Raw genomic sequence first — 14,099 nt, 5'->3', positions numbered from 1 at the left:
TCAATGTTCTCTGTGCAGAACATCTACCCGGCAAAACTCCAAAACAGATCTCTGACAAACGCCGAGATCTCAATAAACAAAAACCGCCCGTCTGCATTGCTTCACATACCATCAAGAGTCGTGGAGATCCTGCTGTCGTCGTTCAGTACGAGGAGATCGACTGGGAAGGGATTAATATCCCCGACCGGAGTTCTAAGTTCTGTTCGTACATATGTCAGCTGAGAGATCAGAAGGGACTCGACGAAGCAACCTGGCAGGAGGTCGAAGTTGTGACCAAAACATGGGTTGACGAGATCGCCCATTCTCAGACAACATGGAGAAACGAGAGAACTTCGACGCAGGCTCTTAAAGTCATTAATCCTGCTCGAAGGCCATACAAGAGGCGGTTCCACAGGGTAGAACGCTTTAAAAGGTTCCAGGGAATGTTCGATTTCGAACGAAAACGCCTAGCTGAAGAGATATTAGACGGCCGGGATGCTGTCAGATGTCCACTCAGTAAAGATCAGGTGAAAGACCATTACGATCAGGTCTACAGTGTTGCTAATAATAATGTCAATTTTGACGGATGTCCATTTCCACCCAGGGCAGACAACACTAATATTCTGGAACCAATAACATCATCCGAAGTGAGTCAGACACTTCGAGGCATGAAGAGAGGGGCTCCCGGTCCCGATAAGATCACTCTTCCTTTCTTACTCTACCGCCTTAAGTATGGTATCGACGCCTCCTTGGCAAGTCTGTATAACATCTGGTTATTCACGGGCCGCATTCCTGAATGCATGAAGGTCAATAAGTCGGTGCTCCTTCCGAAAGGATCGAGTAATCTGCACGAGGTCAAAAACTGGAGACCTATCACGATATCCTCTATCGTGCTTAGATTATATTCCAGGATTATGGCCCGTCGCCTCGAGCAGGCCGTGCAGATAAATCCCAGACAGCGTGGTTTTATTCCTCAAGCGGGTTGCAGAGACAACATCTTCCTGCTCCGTTCCATCATGAGGACAGCCAAGCGACATGGGACTCTGGCTATGGCCTTTTTAGACCTGTGTAAAGCCTTTGATACGGTTGGCCACCAACATCTTCTAGCCAGCCTTGCCAAGTTTCATGTCCACCCGCATTTCGTCCGACTTGTAGGGGACATGTATCAAGATGGTGTAACGACATTTAGAGTTGGTATCGAGAATACCAAACCTATTCGCCTCCTCAGAGGCGTTAAACAAGGGGAACCCATGTCCCCTATTTTGTTCAACATTGCCCTGGATCCTCTCATCCGTAAGATCGAAGAGGTTGGCCGAGGCATATTGCTAAACAAGAAGCTGGATCCAGTTTCTACTTTGGCGTATGCTGATGATATGGCAGTGCTGGCAAAAGATCATGCTAGCTTACAGGAAATGTTGAACACCGTGAACGATTACTGTTTGGGTAACGGCCTCTCACTGAACATTTCGAAGAGTGCCGGATACTGATTAGGGGGTCCAGTAAGACCTTTACCGTCAATAATTGTTCACCTTGGACAGTTAATGGCGAAGGGCTCCCGATGATCGGACCCGAACAATCTTACCGTTACCTAGGGGCCAATGTCTGTCCATGGACCGGAGTGTACAGCGAGCCTGTACTTCCTCTCCTCGAGAAGTGGATAGATAACATCTCGAGGGTACCGCTAAAACCACACCAACGGGTTGAGATTCTCAACCGATTTGCGGTACCCCGGCTCCTTTACCAACTCGAATTGGGAGCATCGAGTGGTAAGTTATTGAGAGAAATGGACAATCTAATTAAAAAGGCCGTGAAGAGCTGGTGTCATCTTCCGCCTTGCACGACCGACGGGTTATTCTATTCCCGTTATAAAGACAGTGGCCTAGCACTTGTCAAGTTGGAATCTCTGATTCCAACTCTTAAGATCAAGACAGGATTAAGGCATGTCCATTCATCGGACAAAATTATTAGATATCTAGCCGAAACTGATAACGTACCCGATAAGGAATTGCCTTAAAGGCGGGACTTCCGATCCCTAAGCCCGAACAGACTTCCGGAACATATCATTCTAATTGGAGGGATATGGAAAGGAAGCGCTGGGAAGGTCTTGCCCTGCAAGGGCACGGTGTAAGTCTCTTCAAAGGTTCAAGATCTGCCAACCACTGGTTACCTAAACGGTGGGTATGAAGGACCACCACTGGGTGAAGTGTCTTGCTTTGAGGGCATATGTATATCCCACAAGGGAAGCCCTCAGTCGAGGGAACTTGAGTACTAACAAAGAAGTTGCGAAATGCCGGGGCTGCTCCGCTCCGAGAGAGACCATATGTCATCTAAGTGGTCAATGTCCCAAATTAAAATCAATGAGGACACGGCGTCACAACAAGATCTGTGACCATTTAGTTAAAATGTGTAAGTAAAGGGTGAAAATTACTCGTAGAACCCACCATTGAGACAGACAATGGTGAGCGTCGGAGACCGGATCTGATCTTCCATCGTGAGGAAAAAGCGGTGGTTGTTGATGTGACGGTCCGATACGAACTCATGTATAGCTCCCTCGAGGAAGCATATAATTCCAAGGTCGCCCGCTATGAAGAGCTCGCACCACAAATTAAAGATCTAACTGGTGCAACTTCTATTGTTTTCCACGGTTTACCAATTGGTGCCCGCGGTGCCTGGTATCCGAGAAACACGGAAGTACTGGCGGACCTGGATATAAGATCTAAATATGTTGAAGAGTTCTTGTGCCGACGTGCGATGCTTTACACCCTAGATGTATTGTGGAAGGCGAACAATGAAAACAACCTCGCCTGGTAAGGCAATTACCGCCCACAATACATGACGAAATTTGAACAGCCTCTTGTCGTTAGACCAATGTAGGTATAATGTGCAAATGAATTGATTTCTTTATGCGTCTTCACTATCGGCATCTGTCGATATCGTCGACCCTGACGTAAAATTGGGTAATTGTATAATATCGATAGCCAAATGCTTCGTCATCTGATTAGTGACGCGCATGAATGGATTAACGAGATTCCCACTGTCCCTATCTACTATCTAGCGAAACCACAGCCAAGGGAACGGGCTTGGAGAAATCAGTTACTACCTATTTAACATTCACCATGCTAAACTACATCATCATCATCATTTCTTATACATTCAAACGTCTGATAGTTTATATCAGTAAACTACATTTAGTTTACGTTAAAAGGAACAATCAATATGATATACACGATAACTTTCTATCTATCTGTCTGTCTATATGTATCTAGCTTACGTTAAAAGGAACAATCAGTATTATATACACGACAACTTTCTGGAATTAATCTTAGAAGAACGTTTGACAAAACCTGTTGAAATGGATTTCGATCTCCCATGTCTTTTCTTAAGGAAGACAATTTCTATGACTTTGGCTTTGTTCGTATGACACGACTCCATATGAAATAGAAAACATATAAACACCAACGTTCCATTTTAAATATCTTTATAATAACTATTCATAAGATTTTGATCAAGACATAATATTTTTGGTTTCTAAGCCCTTAATAACTATAAGCAGAAGGTGTTTTCTCTTACAAACACGTATAACTTTGTTGTTTTGTTTTTGAATTTCGCGCAAAGCTACTTGAGGGCAATCTGCGCTTGGCGTCCCTAATTTAACAGTGTATGATCCAAAGGGAAGGCAGCTAGTCATCACCACTCACCGCAAACTACTCTTTTACCAACGAATAGTAAGAATGACCGTCACATTATAACACCCCCACGGCTGAAAAGGTGAGCATGTTTGGTGCTACGGGGATGCGAACCCGCGACCCTTAGAGTACGAGTTGCATGTCTTGACCCACTTGACCATGCCGAGCCTGTATAACTTTGTTAACTATTATATCAGATTATAACGCAATTTGGTATACAGTCTTATACTCAGCTCAGGTGAAAGTTATGTGTTCTTATCATTTTTATTTTTCTCTTGGTTAGCATGTAGAAATCATTTCACTCACGACTACATTCATCTGAAACTTTTGTATCAGCTAAGAAAGAGACTCGAAAACTGACTTGCCTTAAGTGAGTTATAAAGATGACCTAGGTCTTTTTTTTTCAATTGCTTGTAGCATACAATTAACGGTCGAATTGTTTGATTCAGAATTTAGAGCTAAGCTACACAATGTTTATTTGCACATAGCTGTTCTTAATTGTAAATCGTCATACTAAAGGAAAGCAATGGCTAACTGTTGAGTTGGTTTCGTCTGACAAATATTGGGACTTGACAGTCACTCTTATATCACATTCACTAATCCATAGTGCAGTGTGCTTTCTTACAGCAGTGGATGCAAGACACGAATTATTAGATTCACAGACTGGAATTACTCACCATTAAGCCATAAACAAATCGAAATTATGTATGTCTGTACAGTTTATAAAAACAAGAATAATGTTTATTACTTATCATTAATAGAAACATGATTTGAATCCATTTTTGTGAGTGTGCGTTAAATACATCAAAATTAAAATAAATATAGCAGTGTATAAAGATAACACATAATTTGATAAAAGTAGCAGTTCATGGAAACTCATAACATGAAGCACTAACTTTAGTGTCAGTAAATACTTAAAGGTCTTAGGTATCTTATATTTGCCAAAGATAGCATTTATATTAATTAAGTAATATAAAAGAATGAAATAGCAACATACCATGTATGACAAGCTAAAAAGACGCAGGCTAATTCCTGTTTGACCAATTCTTTGTTTAATTTGTTGAGTAACCTTTTCTCTGAAATTAATATCATATGTTTATCCTCTACTTTATTCATCCCGTCACATGATATAACGTTTGTTTTTCTTATACCCATATAAATCTGTGTATATTCTCCTAAATCTAGTTAGAATACTACTTTATAGCAATATCTCACGTTCTTAACGGATATATATTTGTAATATAGCGTTCGAATGATAGCTATTACTTCCCTCATTCTGTATTTGAAAGAATTGCCTATAATACGAATACGCGTATAATTCGTATTTGTCTTTGTATTGTCAGTCAATACAAGTGTGAGAAATTAAAGCGATTTTTTTTTAGAACATTCATATTTGAGTAACGTTCTGTACTAAGATAATCTTCTCATCTTCCTTTCTTATAGGTGTATATTTTGATTTCAAGAACTGTTGTATTCAAGATGACGAATCATAAAAAAATCTTTCTGGTTTGTTTCCAATTTTTCTTCACTACTTCACTGTTTCCGGCCTTCGCAGAGAGAAAGGAAGGTAACTGTGCATGAGGCTTGCTTTTTGTTTGAAATTGTTGTACAAATAAATAGATACTTCTCAGTAAACGAAATTGTACTAATAATATTATATACTTATTCAAATGTACAATACCGATATGTAAAGCATGATTTGAAATGTTTATCAAATTTAATACATTTTAATGAGAAATATATGAATAGATTAATATTGCATCCAAAACAAAAGCAATATAAAATATTTTTACTGCAATTATGACACAGTATTTTAGCGAGTATGCATACAATCATTTCTTTACAAAGCAATAAAATTAGGTTACATTTATGTTAGAGACATATGCAGCTATATAATGCGAGTAACATATGTTATTTTAACTGAAGCAAGGGAAGAGTACAAAACGAAACAATCTCTCGAGATATATACATTTTGTACCTCGGAAATACTATTTGTTATACAGCCCAGCACAGCTAGGTCATTAGGGCTTTCGATTCGCAAACTGAGGGTCGCGAGTTGGAATCCTTGTCACATCAAATATGTTCGCCCATCAGCCGTGGGAGCGTTATTATGTGACAGTCAATCCCACCATTCGTTAGTAAAAAGTAGTTCAAGAGTTGGCAGTGGGTAGTGATGACTAGCTGCCTTTTCTCTGGTCTTACACTGCTAAATTACAAACGGTTAGCGTAGATAGCTCCTTTGTAGCTTTGTGCAAAATTAAAAGTCAAACAAACGAATCTGCTGTCGCTTCCGCCTTGTTGGGCAGAGTACAGTTAACTGGATCTCTTGAAGAATTAATAATATTGGTATGTTTTATTATTTTTTTATCATTATAAGCTTTCTATTGCACTGAGTAAATGATATATAAAAATATATGTTTTTGATCTTACATGTTTTTCGAAATTTAAAATAAGGAACCTTATCATACAGTGTTAAATACATTAATCATTTTGGGAATAAATAAAATAACAAGTATTAATATTTTTTTACAATGACGTCAGTCAGAAACAGATTGTTAATTAATGACTTTTTTTTTCAAATAGCTATATATTTCTCGAAAATTACACGTTACAAGGAAATGTTCAAGGTTGCAAATCCATGAAAGAAAATGATAAGCAACTAAACATATTTAATTATATAAACGTTTCACTCATGAAAAATAATATTCTCTACACCCTCTATGTTGTTCGTTTAGTTTAATATTATTCTTTAACTCTCAGTAAGTGCAACAGTTTTGAAGGACGATTCAAAAATAACAACAACAAAAAAAGTTTTTCTAGCCCAGAGCCTTTACCAGAGATTGAAAGTGATTTTTGTAAGACTCTCCTCTAACTTTAATTAAAATTTGTCCTGTGTTCAACAGGAAAACTTTATTAAACGGAGGTGAATTTTGTACGAAATCAGTTATCAAAAAAGAGCGAGAGAGACGTTTTTGAATCGCATGAAAGTTTGTTGAAATTTTAAGCTAAAAGTGTTGAATATCAGTTATAAGTTACTGTATTCTGGAAATTAGTTCGTATTTAAAATTCACTAGAAAAAATGATGCAATACTTTAACTCATGAACGAGTATATGTGAGCCTCCTTCATAGGTCTAGTATGCAGGTCTATAGACTTACAACGCTAAACTCAGAGGTTCGATTCCTCTCGGTGGACTCAACAAATAGCCCGATGTGGCTTTGCTATAAGAAAACACACACACACAATAAACATAGAAGGAAATGCATTATTATATGCATGCCTTAAACTACAATACATTTATAATTCCGTAAATACAACAATAACTGGTTCATTTAGATATACCTGTAACAAAATACTTTTTTGTTTAAAACACAAACTTTATGCTATTTGCAGTTATCAATATTTACAAAACATAAAACAAAGAAAAGGAAAGTTTTAAAGTAGCATTGCTTGTTCGTATTTTAAATAAATGATAAAAGTACTGTGTATGAACAAACTGTTTTCTCTGCTAGCTCAAATTTATAACAAAGCTATATAATTTGATCGGACATTTCAAAGTTCCTAAGGCGCATTTGCTTGTGCACTTTAAATGGAGAAAATTGTTGTCGATAAAACGAACATTATCATCATTGTTATGTGTTCCTTGAGTGCTGTCTTTTTACACTCATCTTCTAGTATTATCAACAGATTCCTGCAGAATATTTCCTGTGGTAAATTTTTATTCTATTTTCTACGAGTCATTATTTACTGAAGAGGTAACAGTAGCTTCAGAAGTCATTGTTATTGCAATGACTGTGTTTTATTTTTGGAACTTAAGGAAATTGGTTTTAAGTAGACAAATGTGAACTATCAGTAACCTCCATAAAGTAACATATATTTGTTCTACATAATAGGATTGTACAAGTGCCGGATTTCAGTGATTGTGTAAAGATGTATTTTATTTGTTCAATATTCGTTTTTGCTGTGACTTCGGCTCGTCTGGCTGTATCTTCCAAGAAACAACAAAATGTAGGCTAAATATTTCCATTCACTAATAAATCTAGAATTTTCTTTCCAAAAAGTAGTACTTTAGAGTAACTGCCTGTTTTGCGAGGTTATTAACTCCGTATTTCTGTATTTAATGTTTGTTTGGAAATTTCGCACAAAGTAATTACACATTAACTACATTATCCAGTAACTGCCTGTTCAACAATATGCGAGGTTATTAACTCCGTATTTCTGTATTTAAAACCAAATAATAAAATTAAAACATATTTCATCATGAAAAATATAAACTTCTAACTGTAATCTAAACAGCATTTTCATAAACTATTTATAGCTTAACAAAGAACATAATTGAGCTATGAATCTTTCCTTCAATAGCAGGAAGATTATGAAAAAAACTATGCGAAAGTGTGAGATTAGAAAATATAAAATAGATGTCTTTTGAGGAATAATGAACATTAGTTCGGTGGACGGTACGGCCCCACACAGAAAATGTTCTTATTATAAGACCCATTTCTCCAAAACTGAATATATTTATTCTTTCTTAAACCTGCTATAAAAGTTATGAGGTTTAGTTGATAGTTTGTTTGTTTTTGAATTTCACTCAACTCTGCGCTAGCCTTCACTAATTGGCCCGGCATGGCCAAGTGGTTAAAGCACTCTTCTCGTAATCCGAGTGTCGCGGGTTCAAATCCCCGTCGCACCAAACTTGCTCTATCTTTAAACAGTGGGGGTGTTATAACGTGACGGTTAATCCCACGATTCGTTTATAAAAGAGTAACCCAAGAGTTGGCAATTGGTGGTAATGACTAGCTACCTTCCCTGTAGTTTTACACTGGTAAATTAGGGAGGGCTAGCGCAGATAGCCCTCGAGTAGATTTGCGCGAAATTAAAAAACAAACAAACAAACCGTTACTAATAGAAAATCAGTTAGCCAGCTCTTGGGTACTCTTCTAATAACAAATAAGGAGATTCACCGTCACACTGTAACGCTCTCACAGCTTAAAAGGGCGAGCATGTTTAGTAGGACAAGGATTCGAACTCGTGACCCTCAAAAAGCGATTCAAGTGCCTTAGCCAACCGCTCATGCCGGGTTTCAGTAAACAGACACCTATATTAAATTTCTAAAACATGTGACCCTCCTCCGAACAAAAAGGAAATAATGTAGATTAATGTTGAATTAAAGATTCATTACGAAAAGAAAATGAAACTCATCTCCTTTACCGTAATAGTAAGTGCAGTGAACCAGTTATCCTTGAGTATGAAGAATATATAAAGTAGCAAGTAGGGAAGGACGACGGGTGATTGATCAATCATTTTTTGAAAGTCAGCTGGGTTGGCGATAACTGGTTCCTAATAAATAGGACGTGTCCTTAACAGCAGTATTTCATAATGCTTCATTACGCTATACCAATGAACTTCTCAAAGAAAAATGCTTGACAGTTTAATGCAATATCCAAACTGTTCTTTAATACTTGCCCATCCACTCAATATATAAAACTGGGAATTTGCTTATCAGCTGCATTGTTACATGTCTAAGTTGACCGTAAGATTATTAATTAAATAACTAATTTCAGAGATGTTTGTTTGTTTTTTTAATTTCGCGCAGAGCTACTCGAAAGCTATCTGCGCTAGCCGTCCCTAATTTAGCAGTGTAAGACTAGAGGGAACGCAGCTAGTATTAACCACCCACCGCCAACTATTGAGCTGCTACTTTACCAGCGAATAGTAGGATCGACCGTCACATTATAACACCCCAACAGCTGATCGGGCGAGCATGTTTGGTGCGACGGGGATTCGAAACCCTTCAGAGATGTAATCAAATGTATTAAAACTAATAACGTTGTATCTCCCGCTGGTAAGTCTACGGATTTACAACGCTAAAATCAAGGGTTCGATTCCCCTCGGTGAACTCAGCAGAGAGTCCGATGTAGTTTTGTTATATAAAAATACACGCACACACATAACATTGTCCATTTTCAAGAAGAAACTTTGTAATAGTAAACGGTGTCATAATTTTTTTCTGAATCAATAAGAATATTTTACATCAAAGCATCCAGATATTTTCTAATCCAAATAGCTTGCCTAGAAATATCAAACATGAAATAATAATTCGTGATGACGAGAAAACCCACTTGTAGAGAAAATTATACATTTAAAAACGGCTGGTATGGGTAGAGAAAGCACTAATAGAGGAGCGAACAACGTTTCGACCTTCTTCGGTCATCGTTAGTTTCACAAAGAAACAAGATAATACCTTTGTACTGAAAGTAATCATTTTATAGACTTGAATAAATACTTTTTAATGTATTTCAGAGTAAATCTACTTTAAACAATTACCTTAAAAATACTTTATTCGCCTTATTAACTGGCCAAATACTCGATATATGAGGTTAAGTGGGATTTGTATGAACGACATTCCACGTTCCATGTTGCCTTGAGAACTATTTCCTTCGCATCATCGATCATGTTAAATCTGATAGTCATGATTACACACTATTGCTCTACATTGCAAATTTCACGATAACAAGATTGTGCAAAAACAATATTGCGGTCCATCTAAGTCTACACAAATGGATAAACTTTTCACAGACCATCAACTTTACGTGGAACGATCTTAAATAAACCCAAAACACAAACATTCAATGAATCTGTTCTGGAAGGTTTAACAGGTATGTTATTCAAAGAAATTGCTGTGATTCCAATTTCTTCGGGCATCTTTTCCCAAAAAAAAAAAAAAGGCCTTGGCTATGAGAAGCGTTAAAAGTTGAAGTATGTTTTGTAGTTTTTGTAATGCAAATACACATCCTTGCCAAGAGCTGCGTCAAACATGTTGTGGCATTTGCGCTATCAAATGGATGCAAGTGTAACATAAACCAGACACAGTGGTGCTAAACAAACTTGCGAGATGCCATGGATTACATAAGTGGCGATATATCTCTGAGCTAATAAGCCTACCAATCGCTCGTAGAGAGTGCGATTAATTTTCCATATACCACATCGGTATACAAGTTATTTCCAATAAAATAAATATCAAACAAGATTCCCTTACTTAATTTAGTTCACACTGTTACAGTTGTTTTTTCATAAAGTTGACAATAGAAATAGTGCTTAGATTGCTATCACGTTTATCGCATTATCTCTGCTATAGGGTAAAACTTCTCCTTCGGCATATTAACATATTAATATATACTCTTCTTTGCTTTCATTTGTGAGTTCTTTAAAAAATAATTTTTTCATACTAAAAGACTTAAAGTCATTCATATACATTTTTAGTTTAAAATTGCCAGATGGTGCAATACAATTTGTTTTTTCACTGTTATAATCAGTACTTATAATAAGTACTACAATCCGCGCAACGTTATTAGTTTGAGGTGAAGACAAACAATACAGTTTGTTTTATTCTTAAGCCCAAAGCTAAACAACGGGCTACCCCATTTTCAGTTTAATAAGCCTCCAGACTTACCGTTGAGACACCGGCTGTAGAGAGGCATACGAAACGGGATTTTAAAAATACAAATCTAACACATAATTTTTTTTTTATTTGACGACCTTAAGATTGAATTATTAGAACCTAAATATTCTATCTATTCTAACCCTACAACTCTGCGAACATTTTCTGTAAATGGTCTGTAGGCATTTAATGAACATTGAAATATTACTTGTAGCCTTATTAACAAGCCCAAAGAACGATATTTGTTAGTACGTGTATTAGTAGCTTACATTAGAAAATATTTGTGTGGCCTAGTCTTCTTTTGTGAATGACACTTTTCAAAAATTTATATGTAGACATATTAAATTTCTTTTAGAAAATTTGCATTTTATCTACTTGTAAAATAATGCGATTATTCCAAGAAAACCCAGTGTTTTTTTTTTTTTTGTTGTTATTAAATATTTGTCGTAACAGATTGGAACAAATTTTTCTGAGTAATAACTATACATACATACGGATTCATAGGCTCATGTTAGGAGCTTTATTACAATCACTCATTGTCCTTATAAAAACGTCACGTACGAAATAAATTGTCGATAATTTTCATCATATTACATTTTGTATCCCACAACTATTCATGTAATACAAGTTTCCCTACAGTTCTGTTATTTTTGTTTTAGACGTTTCACGTAAATTCACACAATACAGACTGTCTGAACATAGAAGACAGCTAGTCAAATCCCCCACCTTCAGCTACTCTTGTCTAACTGAATAGTAGTGTGTGATTGTCCGTCTTATAAAACACTCTTATCCCAAAGTGAAAAGTGTTATTTACAGAAACAAGGTGTGAACCAACTGACTCACAGTCCTAGCATTCTTAATCTAGACCACGTTCATTCACAAAGTAGTTGATAGAAGTTATCTTTGAAGCAGATTCAAACACAAATATATATGTATTTTTGTCAGTAGACGAACGATTTCGTATTTGTCGATTTGTTTGAGATAAATATATATTTATATAGATATTAAACAATATAATTAATGTAATGAAATATGATGTTGTTTTTTGTTCTATCTCATTCGTGTATTTGTTTATATTACTTAATTTAGTTACACTTTCTTTGTGCCCCGGTGAGCCTGCGATAAATTTACGGACTTACAAAGCTAAAATCCTAGGTGCGATTCTCCACCGTGTATGCATAGTATATAGACGATTATGTAACTTTGCACTAAGAAAATAAAAAAAAATATTTCTTGGTTCAATGTACTATTTACCTATTATCAAGTTACGTGGCGAAATTCACGTTTGTTTTTTTCTTTCGTATAATTTAGAACTTTAAAAACTTCAAGCCACTTCAAAATTTGTTTCAATGTCACAGATACTTTTACGTATTATAAGGTGTTATAATACATGCAACGTCATATTAATAAACATACCGTAGTTGGACTGAAGTTTAATTGAAAGCAGAAAGTTTTGCATAGTTCCAAATGAAGAAAGTATTTTACAAATTTTACCATCAGCATGAGAAACATCCAGGATAATCGAGTTTAAACTTTATATGTTTGATTCTTCTTTGGTGCATTTGCTTTACTTTAAAATATCTTGAAACTGTTTTCCTACTATGAAATAATTCGCACATATTTGCTAACTTTCAAATTAATATCCATATACATCGAATTTTTAATATGGTAACATTAACAGCGGACTGAAACAAGAGACTCTTTTATGCTGGGTTGAAAGCAAGATACTATTCGTTTTAAGGTCGCTAGTTCACAGAAATGTCCAGTATACACACATAAGCTGTATCGCATTTCAAATTTTATTGAATAAAGCAAGTATTGGTCGAACTAATCTTTCAGGTCTTGTTTTCTTCCTGATCATTTTCTTGGCTAAAAATGTTTAAACTCTTTCCTGGCTGTTATTAACACCGTCATATCGCTGTAAACAAAATATTCTATGTAATTCCTGTTCAACCTACCATGTCATGAGAGAGGAAAGCGTTCAGTCTGCACGATGTTTTAGCTATCTGATCGTGTGAAAGGGCATTAAGCTGGGAAATAAATCATCTGTCAATATAAAGTTACTCACTGTGTTCATCCGTTCGTTATCATGATTAAAAAGTCCACTTTGCAAGATGCTATATGAGTTTGTCAAATACGTCATTTTTCTACCCACTGGTTTTCACCACGTCACCGAAAGAAAAAAATCTTTCTATTTTGCATGAGAACGCTAGAAAATATGAAACAGACGTTTCATATCAGCAGGAGTTTAAAATGAATCGCCCCTTTTGCGTTTTATCAAACATATGTAGTGACTAACTTGTGCTTTGTAAATAAATTATTAATCCTGATTTTTTTCCAATAATACTTTTACGTCAATTATGTACAATAATCCCTTGTTACTCTATAAAACTGAAAAACATTTCAAACGATTACAATATTTTCAATATCTTAATATTATTAAGAACGTTCAATAGGTATATCATATTTCTGATCATTATTGAGTTTTAATTAATTATAAGTAAACACACTCGTGCTTTAGTTTAAGCATTTCAACTGTTATGAGCCTTTTTGGGCTGGGCATGGCCAGGTAGTTAAGGCAATCGACGTAATCTGAGGGTCGCGGGCTCGAAATCCCGTCACACCAAATATGAGCGCCCTTTCAACCGGGGATGCTTTATAATGTAACAGTCAATCCCACTATTCGTTGATAAAAGAGTAGCCTAAGAATTGGCGGTTGGTGGGGATGATTAGTAGCCTTCCCTCTAGTGTTACACTGCTAAATTAGGGACGGCTAGTGCAGATAGCCCTCGTGTAGCTTTGCGTGATATTCACATGCAAACAATTGAGCCGTTTAGTCAGGTTATAACTTCCCGAAGTTCTTTCAAGAGAAAAGTGGCACTGGTGACAAATATTGGAATGGTTTGAAAAACGTTTAATCCTGTTAATCAAGTTAACTTACACGTTTGTGTCATTTCATATTCTAATGTATGCCATTGTGAAGCGTCAATCATTTTT

General features: G+C 36.2%; 1 pseudogene across 1 annotated transcript in view; it reads left to right on the top strand.

The window, feature by feature from the left end:
- The window catches only part of LOC143240314 (irregular chiasm C-roughest protein-like), a 75,428-nt pseudogene that overhangs the window by 21,046 nt on the left and 40,283 nt on the right, over positions 1 to 14,099 (top strand). Inside the window, exon 3 of the transcript XR_013021710.1 lies at positions 5,109 to 5,232. The product of XR_013021710.1 is annotated as an irregular chiasm C-roughest protein-like (transcript). The remainder of the gene's footprint in view (positions 1 to 5,108; positions 5,233 to 14,099) is intronic.

The sequence above is a fragment of the Tachypleus tridentatus genome, chromosome 13 (assembly GCF_004210375.1).
Source record: "Tachypleus tridentatus isolate NWPU-2018 chromosome 13, ASM421037v1, whole genome shotgun sequence".
NCBI classification, from domain to species: domain Eukaryota; kingdom Metazoa; phylum Arthropoda; class Merostomata; order Xiphosura; family Limulidae; genus Tachypleus; species Tachypleus tridentatus.
The sequence above is the reverse complement of the archived record's forward strand: the minus strand, read 5'-3'. Positions and strand labels throughout refer to the sequence as shown.